This window comes from Budorcas taxicolor, chromosome 1, assembly GCF_023091745.1.
Source record: "Budorcas taxicolor isolate Tak-1 chromosome 1, Takin1.1, whole genome shotgun sequence".
Classification (NCBI taxonomy): Eukaryota; Metazoa; Chordata; class Mammalia; order Artiodactyla; family Bovidae; genus Budorcas; species Budorcas taxicolor.
This window is the reverse complement of record NC_068910.1, coordinates 96303981-96317101: the sequence shown is the minus strand read 5'-3', so window position 1 is coordinate 96317101 and position 13121 is coordinate 96303981. Positions and strand designations below refer to the sequence as shown.

General features: G+C 41.8%; 1 pseudogene; it reads left to right on the top strand.

Moving 5' to 3' along the window:
• Positions 1–8509: 8509 nt before the first annotated feature.
• Positions 8510–10609, top strand: LOC128055614 (dnaJ homolog subfamily C member 14-like; annotated as a pseudogene).
• The last annotated feature ends 2512 nt before the right edge of the window (positions 10610–13121 follow it).

Below are 13121 nucleotides of genomic sequence, written 5' to 3'. Positions count from 1 at the left end.
ATTTAGATAGATAGGTAGAGAACTAATGTCACCCTTTTATACTCAATAAGATTGTAAGGTTGCTTAGGGAAGAGCCAGAATTTTATACTGCCAGTATGGCCTCTAGAGTAAAAATCTGATTAGTGCTTAATATTATTGACCAACTGACTAAACTGTATAAATTTTACCAATTTTTTAGTCATCATAATAAAAAAAAAAATGTGTTTGACTGCTAGGGATTTAACTGTTCTTCCAGTTAAGTAAAGATCTATGTTATAGAAAATTCCTTGTTGATATATTCTTGGGAAATATTTTATGCTTCCTTTTCCCACCTAGGTAGAAACAACTAATAGTCATGTGATTTGAGTTCAGCCAATTGCGTGTTCCCTTCAGAATTTTTAAGGGCTCTAGCATATGAAACAACAAATAGGTAGTTCAGTTCAGTCACTCAGTCATGTCCGACACTTTGCAACCCCATGAATCGCAGCACGCCAGGCCTCCCTGTCCATCACCAACGCCCGGAGTTCACTAAGACTCACATCCATCGAGTCCGTGATGCCATCCAGCCATCTCATCCTCTGTCGTCCCCTTCTCCTCCTGCCCCCAATCCCTCCCAGCATCAAAGTCTTCTCCAATGAGTCAACTCTTCACATGAGGTGGCCAAAGTACTGGAGTTTCAGCTTTAGCATCATTCCTTCCAAAGAAATCCCAGGGCTGATCTCCTTCAGAATGGACTGGTTGGATCTCCTTGCAGTCCAAGGGACTCTCAAGAGTCTTCTCCAACACCACAGTTCAAATGCATCAATTCTTTGGTGCTCAGCCTTCTTCACAGTCCAACTCTCACATCCATACAGTACCACAGGAAAAACCATAGCCTTGACTAGACGGACCTTAGTCGGCAAAGTAATGTCTCTGCTTTTGAATATACTATCTAGGTTGGTCATAACTTTTCTTCCAAGGAGTAAGTGTCTTTTAATTGCATGGCTGCAGTCACCATCTGCAGTGATTTTGAAGCCCCCCAAAATAAATTCTGACACTATTTCCACTGTTTCCCCATCTATTTCCCATGGAGTGATGGGACGGGATGCCATGATCTTCATTTTCTGAATGTTGAGCTTTAAGCCAAATTTTTGCTCTCCTCTTACACTTTCATCAGAGGCTTTTTAGTTCCTCTTCACTTTCTGCCATAAGGGTGGTGTCCTCTGCATATCTGAGTTTATTGATATTTCTCCCTGCAATCTTGATTCTAGCTTGTTTCTTGCAGTCCCACGTTTCTCATGACGTACTCTGCATAGAAGTTAAATAAGCAGGGTGACAATATACAGCCTTGACATACTCCTCTTCCTGTTTGGAACCAGTCTGTTGTTCCATGTCCAATTCAAACTGTTGCTTCCTGGCCTGCATACAGATTTCTCAAGAGGCCGGTCAGGTGGTCTGGTATTCCCATCTCTTTCAGAATTTTCCACAGTTTCTTGTGATCCACACAGTCAAAGGCTTTGGCATAGTCAATAAAGCAGAAATAGATGTTTTTCTGGAACTCTCTTGCTTTTTCCATGATCCAGCAGATGTTGGCAATTTGATCTCTGGTTCTTCTGCCTTTTCTAAAACCAGCTTGAACATCAGGGAGTTCACGGTTCACGTATTGCTGAAGCCTGGCTTGGAGAATTTTGAGCATTGCTTTACTAGCGTGTGAGATGAGTGCAACTGTGCAGTAGTTTAAGCATTCTTTGGCATCGCCTTTCTTTGTGATTGGAATGAAAACTGACCTTTTCCAGTCCTATGGCCACTGCTGAGTTTTCCAAATTTGCTGGCATATTGAGTGCAACACTTTCACAGCATCATCTTTCAGGATTTGAAATAGCTCTACTGGAATTCCATTACCTCCACTAGCTTTGTTCGTAATGATGCTTTCTAAGACCCACTTGACTTCACATTCCAGGATGTCTGGCTCTAGATGAGTGATCACACCAACGTTATTATCCGGGTCTTGAAAATCCTTTTTGTACCGTTCTTCTGTGTATTCTTGCCACCTCTTCTTAATATTTTCTCCTTCTGTTAGGTCCATATGATTTCTGTCCTTTATCGAGCCCATCTCTGCCTGAAATGATCCCTTGTTATCTATAATTTTCTTGAAGAGATCTCTAGTCTTTCCCATTCTGTTGTTTTCTTCTATTTCTTTGCATTGATTACTGAGGAAGTTGAAGAAGTTATCTCTTCTTGATATTCTTTGAAACTCTGCATTCAGATGCTTATATCTTTCCTTTTCTCCTTGGCTTTTCACTTCTCTTCTTTTCACAGCTATTTGTAAGGCCTCCCCAGACAGCCATTTTGCTTTTTTGCATTTCTTTTCCATGGGGATGGTCTTGATCCCTGTCTCCTGTACAATGTCATGAACCTCATTCCATAGTTCATCAGGCAGTCTATCTATCAGATCTAGACCCTTAAATCTATTTCTCACGTTCACTGTATAATCATAAGGGATTTAATTGAGGTCATACATGAGTGGTCTAGTGGTTTTCCCTACTTTATTCAATTTCAGTCTGAATTTGGCATTAAGGAGTTCATGATCTGAGCCGCAGTCAGCTCCTGGTCTTGTTTTTGTTGACTGTATAGAGCTTCTCCATCTTTTGCTGCAGAGAATATAATCAGTTGGATTTCGGTGTTGACCATCTGGTGATGTCAATGTGTAGAGTCTTCTACTCTACACATGAAGAGGGCGCTTTCTATGACCAGTGCATTTTCTTGGCAAAACTCTGTTAGTCTTTGCCCTGCTTCATTCCGTATTCCAAGGCCAAATTTGCCTGTTACTCCAGATGTTTCTTGACTTCCTACTTTCGCATTCCAGTCCCCTGTAAATAAAAGGACATCTTTTTTTGGATGTTAGTTCTAAAAGGTCTTGTAGATCTTCATAGAACCGTTCAACTTCAGCTTCTTCAGCATTACTGGTTGGGGCATAGACTTGGATTACTGTGATATTGAATGATTTGCCTTGGAAACGAACAGAGATCATTCTGTTGTTTTTGAGATTGCATCCAAGTAATGCATTTTGACCTCTTTTGTTGACCATGATGGCTACTCCATTTCTTCTATGGGATTCTTGCCCGCAGTAGTAGATACAATGGTCATCTGAGTTAAATTCACGCATTCCAGTCCATTTTAGTTCACTGATTCCTAGAATGTCGATGTTCACTCTTGCCATCTCCTGTTTGACCACTTCCAATTTGCCTTGATTCATGGACCTGACATTCCAGGTTCCTATGCAGTATTTCTCTTTACAGCATCAGAGCTTGCTTCTATCACCAGTCACATCCACACCTGGGTATTGTTTTTGTTTTGACTCCAACCCTTCATTCTTTCTAGAGTTAATTCTCCACTGAACTCCAGTAGCTTATTGGGCACCCACTGATCTGGGGAGTACCTCTTCAGTATCCTATCATTTTTCCTTTTCATACTGTTCATGGGGTTCTCAAGGCATGAATACTGAAGTGGTTTGCCATTCCCTTCTCCAGTGGACCACAATCTGTCAAACCTCTCCACCAGGTAGAGTAGGGCCCAAATTCATGACACCAACAGCTATAGCTATAGTATGCTGGCTATCTTCCTGCTTCATTTTGGTTTACATTCAGCTTCTTTTTTTTTTTTTTAATCTTTAATTCTTACATGTGTTCCCAAACATGAACCCCCCTCCCTCCTCCCTCCCCATAACATCTCTGTGGGTCATTCAGTTTCTATTTGGAGTGCTACTTGTCTTTCCCTTAGCCCTGATTGTGCGGTATTGTGATTCCCCAATATCTTGAAAGTAAATGCCCTTGTTACCTAAGGTAACAAATTGTTTTCTATGATATACTGGTTTACTTTAAATAATACATTAAAACAGACTAAATATATTTATATATTATATATTATGATAACATATATTGATATATAAAATATTACACACCATATATACACAGGGGGTATTTTTTAATATTTTCTGAGGAAAAAAAATGCCAATTTTAGTGTTACAGTATACTGGCATAAGGGCTTCCTTGGTGGCTTAGTGGTAAATAATCCATTTTTCCAGTGTAAGAGACATAAGAGACACGGGCTCAATCCCTGGGTCAGGAAGATCCCTTGGAGGAGGGCACAGCAACCCGTTCAAGTATACTTACCTAGAGAATCCCAAGGACTGGTGGACTACAGTCCATAGGGTCACAGAGTCCGACATGACTGAAATGGCTTGGCATGCTTGCACAGTATATTTTTACTGATAGAGAATTATGTAGTTTTAAGAAGATATGTTATTTCTATGAAAGAAAAGGTAACTGTGGAATAGGCATTTAAGGTAAACATTTACTTAAATCGATATTTCAGACATTTAAAGAAACAAATCTTGATCCTATACTAATGAAATATTTGAATGCATTCTGTTTTTCTTAATACTTAGTGGAACATATAGGAGCCATCAGTTGTTAGTCAACTAAAAGACTGGATAACAGTGATGAGACAGAAAAAGTATGGACCTTTCATTCCATTCCTACTGATCTACTTCTTTTCTCTGACATATATTTTTCACCCTGTGAATTTCTTCATGCAAAATTCTATCACTCCTGTCTATAAAGTTCCGCTTAAACCAGCTAGGAGCAGATGAATTCTCATCTTCTTCTGTAGAATTTCTTTGACAGCTAGAATTGATCACTCTAAAGTCAGAACTCATTTGGCACTTTTAATTTTTCATGTCAATTTGCAAGTATGATAAGATTGGTGTTTCTGAGTCACCAGAGAGAATACAAGCCCAGCTGGGGGAGACATTTTATATATATATATATATATATATATATATATATATATATATATATGTATAGTTTCCATTTGCATGGGTTTTTCAAAAATTTAATATGATCGTTGGAAAAATGTCTATAGACCTAGAAGAACACTAAGACATAAGACTAGTTTGAAAATATGAAAGTTATTGGGTGACATTGTTGTATAAAACAGAGTACACTGTTCACAAGACCCATTTTCTCTGACCTTCAAGTCTACGCAAATTTGCCCATTGCTTCTAATAATACCTTAGTAGAAAGAAGATCTTGTTTTGTTTAGGTTTATTCTGCTCCCAGGGATTTTTATGCAGTTCTCTGCCTTTTCTGCTTTGAAAAGTGACAACCTACTTGCCCATTTCTAAGTACAGGTAACAGATCACACACAAGTCCTGCCTAGTCCTAAGCAATTACTTAAAAACTGAGTGAATCAAAGGCAATTTCACCAGCTTTCCAGCCTTCAATAGGTCCAGGTTTCAGCCTTGCCTGAGGCCATTTATGGATCAGGAAAATTTAGTACAGTATCTTTTCCATATTAGGAGTGACATATTTGTAGGTAAATTCAAAGATAATATGTATTGGCAGTGATTTCTGAAAGTTTATTTCACAGTGTATCACTGCATACTTTCTGATTTACTTTATAATTCTCCCTTGACAATATCAAGTTGGTTGTTCCCAACATAATAGGAAGCAGACTACTCAGTTCAGTTCAGTTCAGTTGCTCAGTCGTATCCGACTCTTTGCGACCCCATGAATTGCAGCACACGGACCTCCCTGTCCATCACCAACGCCCGGAGTTCACTCAGACTCATGTCCATTGAGTCAGTGATGCCATCCACCCATCTCATCCTCGGCCATCCTCTTCTCCTCCTGCCCCCAATCCCTCCCAGCATTAGAGTCTTTTCCAATGAGTCAACTCTTCGCATGAGGTGGCCAAAGTACTGGAGTTTCAGCTTTAGCATCATTCCTTCCAAAGAAATCCCAGGGCTTGTCTCCTTCAGAATGGACTGGTTGGATCTCCTTGCAGTCCAAGGGACTCTCAAGAGTCTTCTCCAACACCACAGTTTAAAAGCATCAATTCTTTGGTGCTCAGCCTTCTTCACAGTCCAACTCTCACATCCATACATGACCACTGGAAAAACCATAGCCTTGACTAGACGGACCTTAGTCAGCAAAGTAATGTCTCTGCTTTTGAATATATTATCTAGGTTGATCATAAGTTTTCTTCCAAGGAGTAAGCATCTTTTAATTTCATGGCTGCAGTCACCATCTGCAGTGATTTTGGAGCCCCAAAAAATAAAATCTGACACTGTTTCCACTGTTTCCCCATCTATTTGTCATGAAGTGATGGGACCAGATGCCATGATCTTCGTTTTCTGAATGTTGAGCTTTAAGCCAACTTTTTCGCTCTCCTCTTTCACTTTCATCAAGGGGCTTCTTAGTTCCTCTTCACTTTCTGCCATAAGGGTGGTGTCCTCTGCATATCTGAGGTTATTGATATTTCTCCCGGCAATCTTGATTCCAGCTTGTGTTTCTTCCGGTCTGGCGTTTCTCATGATATACTCTGCATACAAGTTAAATAGGCAGGGTGACAGCAGAATATTAAGGTCCCCATTTTCACTGTCTATCTTTTTTGACTCCCAAGCACAATTTAACTTTTTCTGATTAGGTTCTGAATTTTTATTATAGATAATAATATTAAAAATGTATATATACGTGCAGATGGCAAGGACCTGACTTATGCTGTGGTGGACTTCAGATAATACATAACTTGAAAGTTGGAGAGAATACGTACATTAATTTCCTAGGCTACTCTAACAAGTTACCATATGCCAGCTAGCTTAAAAACAATGCAGATTGATTTTCTCACAATTCAGGGGACTCTAAAGCTGAAATTAAGATGTTGATGTGGTCATGGTCTCTCTAAAGTGCTTGCTGCTGCAGCTGCCACTAAGTCGCTTCAGTAGTGTCCAACTCTATGTGACCCAAGAAATGGCAGCCCACCAGGCTCCCCTGTCCCTGGGATTCTCCAGGCAAGAACACTGGAGTGGGTGGCAATTGCCTTCTCCAAGGCATGAAAGTGAAAAGTGAAAGTGAAGTCATTCAGTCGTGTCCGACCCTTAGATACCCTATAAACTGCAGCCACCAGGCTCCTCCATCCATGGGATTTTCCAGGCAAACGTACTGGAGCTCTAAAGGGTCAAGGGAGTCTTTTTCCTTGTCTCTTGTTGTGTTCTGATAATTGCCAATGATATGGGATTCCCTAGTTTGTAGACACATTATTCTAATCTCTGCCTAACTGTCATGTGGTTTTCCTTCATGTGTGCTTCTTTGCTTCTTTATTTAAGGACATAGTCACATTAGATTTAAGGATCACCTTAATCCAGTATGTCCTCATCTTAACTAAATCCATTTGGGAACGACTCAGTGTCCAAATAAGGTCACATTAATAGGTACAAGGGTTTGGATTTAGCATTTGCTTTCTGGGGACACAATTCAACAAGAAATGATAAGAAGGAAAGGAAGAAAGGGAGGGAGGGAGGCAGAAAGTACTGTGGAAGAAAAATGTAGAGGAAAATGCACTTTCAATTGCTGGGAATTGTTTTTAATCTGAATTGTTTTCAGTTAATGTTTTGGAGATGGGAGATGCATTTTTAAGCAGTTAGGGTGCATTACGGATTAGGAAATTGGAGGATTTAAATTCCTATCCTGCATGGGGCTCTTCTGGAGAAGAGAATAGGAACTTGAGTTTTTAAAGCTCAATCCCTCAGGATATTGTGCATCACCAAAATCATACTTAGAATTCAGAAAATACACTTTAAATAACAAAAATTCACAAGTTAACTAATACAGTTTAGGAATGTGTGCTAGTGTTATAAATAGTACTCTGACTAAAACTGTATTAATTTTCTCTTTTCAATTTTCATTTAATTTTAACTTCATAAAATATTGGGCTTCCCTGGTGGCTCAGCTGGTAAAGAATCTATCTGCAATGTGGGAGACCTGGATTTGATCTCTGGGTTGGGAAGATACCCTGGAAAAGTGAAAGGCTAACCACTCCAGTATTTTGGCCTGGAGAATTCCATGGACTGTATAGTTCATAGAGGTTGCAAAAGAGTGAGATATGACTGAGTGACTTTCAACTGCATAAAGTATTGGATTGGAAAATACCTAGAAATTTTTTTTTAAAGTTATAACAGCCTGATAGTATTAGAGAAAACTTACAAAATAGAGAATTAAAATAATACCACCTGCATTTCTATCATTTAAACACAGATAATATCTCAATTGCACTCATCTCATACTCTAGTAAAGTAATGCTCAAAATTATCCAAGCCAGGCTTCAGCAATACGTGAACCATGAACTTCCAGATGTTCAAGCTGGTTTTAGAAAAGGCAGAGGAACCAGAGATCAAACTGCCAACATCCACCGGATCATCGAAAAAGCAAGAGAGTTCCAGAGAAACATTTCTGGAAATTTATTGATTATATTTCTGCTTTATTGACTATGCCAAAGCCTTTGACTGTGTGGATCACAAGAAACTGTGGAAAATTCTGAAAGAGATGGGAATACTGAGAGCGTGAGCGGGAGGCGGAGCCGGGGGAGCTGCTCTCGTAGCTCCCCCTGGCCCTCGGCCCAGCTGCTCGAGGGGGAGGAGTTACCGCCGTTCTTCAGCATCAGAAGTCACCATGATGGCTGTGACCTAAAATCCTCAGGAAGCCCCGGGGTCATGGCCCAGAAGCACCCCGGAGAAGGAGGGTTGTGTGGAGCCCACCACAGTGGTGGTGCCTCCCTCAGGACTTTAGGACCGTCTGTGGACCCTGACATACTTTCATTCTCAGGACTCAGGGACTCAGCGGGGCCTGCTCCTAATGGTACCCGCTGCCTCACAGAGCACTCTAGTCCTAAGTACACACAGCCCCCAAATCCAGCCCACTGGTCGGATCCAAGCCATGGACCCCCAAGGGGTCCAGGACCCCCTCTGGCTGAAGAGGACCCTGATCAGAGTGAGGCATCTTCAGAAGAGTCAGGAGTGGACCAGTAACTCTCAAGAGAGAATGAGGCTGGGTACCAGGATGATGGGAACTCTTCTTTCCTTTCCATTCCATCTACTTGTAACTGCCAGGGAACCCCTGGAATCCCTGAAGGGCCTTACTCTGAGGGAGGAGATAACTCTTCTAGCAACTTTTGCCACCATTGTACCTCTCCAGCTTTGGGGGAAGATGAAGAGTTGGAAGGGGAATATGATGAAGAGGAACCTCTTAAGTTTCCCAGTGATCTTTCACGTGTGCACAGTGAAAAGAAACCTGCACCCCGGAGACAACGGCACCGTATTCCAGCCAAGGAGGACACTCGGGAGGGTGGACGAAGAGATCCCAGATCCCCTGGTCGACATCGGCTGGGCCGGAAACGGAGTCAGGCAGATAAACGCAGAGGACTGGGATTGTGGGGAGCAGAGGAACTGTGTCAGCTTGGACAGGCAGGCTTCTGGTGGCTGATCGAACTGCTAGTGTTAGTGGGGGAGTACGTGGAGACTTGTGGCCATCTCATCTATGCATGCAGGCAGCTGAAAGGCAGTGGTCTGGACCTTTTACGTGTCTAGGTGGGAGTGTGGGCAGCGCGGCTGGGGGGCTGGGCCCAGGTGATGTTCCAGTTTCTGAGCCAGGGGTTTTGCTATGGGGCAGGGCTGTTCACCCGTTTTCTTAGGCTTGTGGGTGCTTTGCTGCTCCTGGCTCTGGCCCTTTTGTTGGGCTGTTTACAGTTGGGCTGGCAGTTTCTGGTAGGATTGAGTGACCGGCTAGGCTGGAGGGGTAAAGCCACCTGTCTCTTCTCTTTGCTGGCTTCTCCCACCTGGCAGCGTTGCCTGATTCTGCTGAGAGAGAGCAGGCCCTGGCAGCAGCTGGTAAGAATAGTTCAGTTGGGTTGGCTGGAGTTACCGTGGGTCAAACAGAGGACCAATAGGCAGGGGAATGCACCTGTAGCTGGTGGTCATTACTGCCAGCCTAAAAAGGAAGTGGCTCGACTCTTGACCATGGCTGGGGTTCCTGAGGATGAGCTAAACCCTTTTCACGTGTTGGGGGTTGAAGCCACAGCATCAGATGTTGAACTGAAGAAGGCCTATAGGCAGCTGGCAGTGATGGTTCATCCTGACAAAAATCATCATCCTCGGGCTGAGGAGGCCTTCAAGGTTTTGCGGGCAGCTTGGGACATTGTCAGCAACCCTGAAAGACGGAAGGAATGTGAGATGAAACGAATGGCTGAAAATGAGCTGAGCTGGTCAGTGAATGAGTTTCTGTCCAAGCTGCAAGAAGCAATGAATACTATGATGTGCAGCTGATGCCAGGGAAAGCATAGGAGGTTCGAAATGGACCGGGAACCTAAGAGTGCCAGATACTGTGCTGAGTGTAATAGGGTGCATCCTGCTGAGGAAGGTGACTTTTGGGCAGAGTCAAGCATGTTGGGCCTCAAAATCACCTACTTTGCGCTGATGGATGGAAAGGTGTATGATATCACAGAGTGGGCTGGATCCCAGCGTGTGGGAATCTCCCCAGATACCCACAGAGTCCCTTATCACATCTCATTTGGTTCACGGATGCCAGGCACCAGTGGGCGGCAGAGAGCTACTCCAGATGCCCCTCCTGCTAACCTTCAGGATTTCTTGAGCCGGATCTTTCAAGTACCCCCAGGCCAGATGTCCAACGGGAACTTCTTTGCAGCTCCTCAGCCCAGCCCTGGGGCCACTACAGCCTCCAAGCCCAACAGCACAGTACCCAAGGGAGACGCCAAACCGAAGCAGCGGAAGAAAGTGAGGAGGCCCTTCCAACGTTGACACCCCTTCTGTTTCCTCCAATCAATGTCAGGGAGTCAAAAGGGCTGTGTACAGCACCAGATGGAATTTGATTTGTTTATTTTTAAATATTTAAAAAAGGGAAAATTTTAAGCTCAAATTGTTCACTCAGTACTTTTAGGAAGCCCTGGAACCACTCTCCCTCCTCCACCAGCACCCAGGAACTGAATCTTTTCTTCTGACAATACTAAAGACGTAGGGAATGTCTAGAACAAAGAACCTGGGGCCTGGACCTGGGCTGGACGGTATCTCCCATAGTGTGGGAACTGGGTATTTCCCTGGGGTCTGTATGCCTTTATCTTGTCTTTTGCTTCTTAGAGCAGATGACACTCCCCCCACCCCCAAACGAGTGTATCTTATATTTCTTGACTCATTTCAGGAGGGAGCCCCCTCCTTTGCCCCAGAATACTAGTTAAAAGAACAAGAAAGCATGTAACCCTAATTATAGGAGATACATAAGAGTTCAGAGAGTGGGAACTCTGACCTTGTGGGTAATCACCCAACTTCATGCTTGTTGCTGCAGGGATGGCCAAAACTAATAATTTTTAAAAAACAAGATTCATGCCCTCTGCCCTTGGGTGAGGGGGAAGGGTAAAGGGGCTCCCGGCAGCCCCCTTATGATCCAAGGGTTTGTATTTTTTTAAGTTTGTTCATATTTGTATGTACATATCTATTTAAAGCCAGGGGATTATCTTTCTATAAATATGTAACTGGCAAAAAAAAAAAAAAAAAAGAGATGGGAATACTAAACCACCTGACCTGCCTCTTGAGAAATCTGTATGCAGGTCAGGAAGCAACAGTTAGGACTGAACATGGAACAACAAACTGGTTCCAAATAGGAAAAGGAGTACGTCAAGTCTGTATATTGTCACCCTGCTTATTTAACTGATAGGCACAGTACATCATGAGAAATGCTGAGCTGGAAGAAACACAAGCTGGAATCAAGATTGCCGGGAGAAATATCACTAACCTCAGATATGCAGGTGACACCACCCTTATGGCAGAAAGTGAAGAGGAAATAAAAAGCTTCTTGATGAAAGTGAATGAGGAGATTGAAAAAGTTGGCTTACAGCTCAACATTCAGAAAATGAAGATCATGGCATCTGGTCCCATCACTTCATGGGAAATAGATGGGGAAACAGTGGAAACAGTGTCAGATTTTATTTTTTTGGGCTCCAAAATCACTGCAGGTGGTGATTGCAACTATGAAATTAAAAGATGCTTACTCCTTGAAAGGAAAGTTATGACCAACCTAGATAGCATATTAAAAAGCAGAGACATTAGTTTGCCAACAAAGGTCCATCTAGCCAAGGCTATGGTTTTTCCAGTGGTCATGTATGGATGTGAGAGTTGGACTATAAGGAAAGCTGAGCGCCAAAGAATTGATGCTTTTGAACTGTGGTGCTGGAGCAGACTCTTGAGAGTCCCTTGGACTACAAGGAGATCCATCCAGTCCATCCTAAAGGAGATCAGTGCTGGCTGTTCATTGGAAGGACTGATGCTGAAGCTGAAACTCCAGTACTTTGGCCACCTCATGCGAAGAGTTGACTCATTATAAAAGACCCTGATGCTGGGAGGGATTAGAGGCAGGAGGAGAAGGGGACTACAGAGGATGAGATTGCTGGATGGCATCACCGACTCAATGGACATGAGTTTCGGCAAACACTGCGAGTTGCTGATGGACAGGGAGGCCTGGCATGCTGCGATTCATGGGGTTGCAAAGAGTCGGACACAACTAAGAGACTGAACTGAACTGAATTATCTCCATTACTTGATATTTGATATCACTTTTTAAAATATATATATATTCTAAAGTACTGGTCTCAAGATTATTTTATTTATATCTAAGTGTAACTGTAGATTTCTTTTATTTAATTTTATTTATTATTATTATTATTTACTTTACAATATTGTATTGGTTTTGCCTATAGTGTAACCATAGATTTCAAACTCCAGATTATTTTATGGCCTTAAGTAAAATTTTGTGTTTATACTGTTTCCATAGATTTCAAACTCCAGATTATTTTATGGCCTTAAGTAAAATTTTGTGTTTATACTGTTAAAATTTAGGGGAAAAAGCAAATTAGACTTCACATTTATTCATTTTACTTTTATTCTAGTTTTTAAAGTTTCCAGTTTTTAGTACTTTTATATAATAAACAAACATATTTATATTTTAGTTATCAAATGAAGGAATGACATTTGTAAGTAATTTGAAAATCTGATATTTTGTTCTCCCTTATAGGACGTTTCTACAAAAAGACATTTAATTTCTTTAACCATATGCTTTTCTATTTTTTATCTTCTTACATAAAACAAGTGAGGATGCTCAGTTGATCTTAGTTTCATGTTTAAAAAATATTTTTAGTTTTATGGTTTCCAATAGATGACATCTTACTCAAAATATGAGATTGTTCTTTAAATTAAACTGTTTATTTGAGATAATAGATCATCACGCAATTTTAAGAAATAATACAGAGTGATCCTGTACACT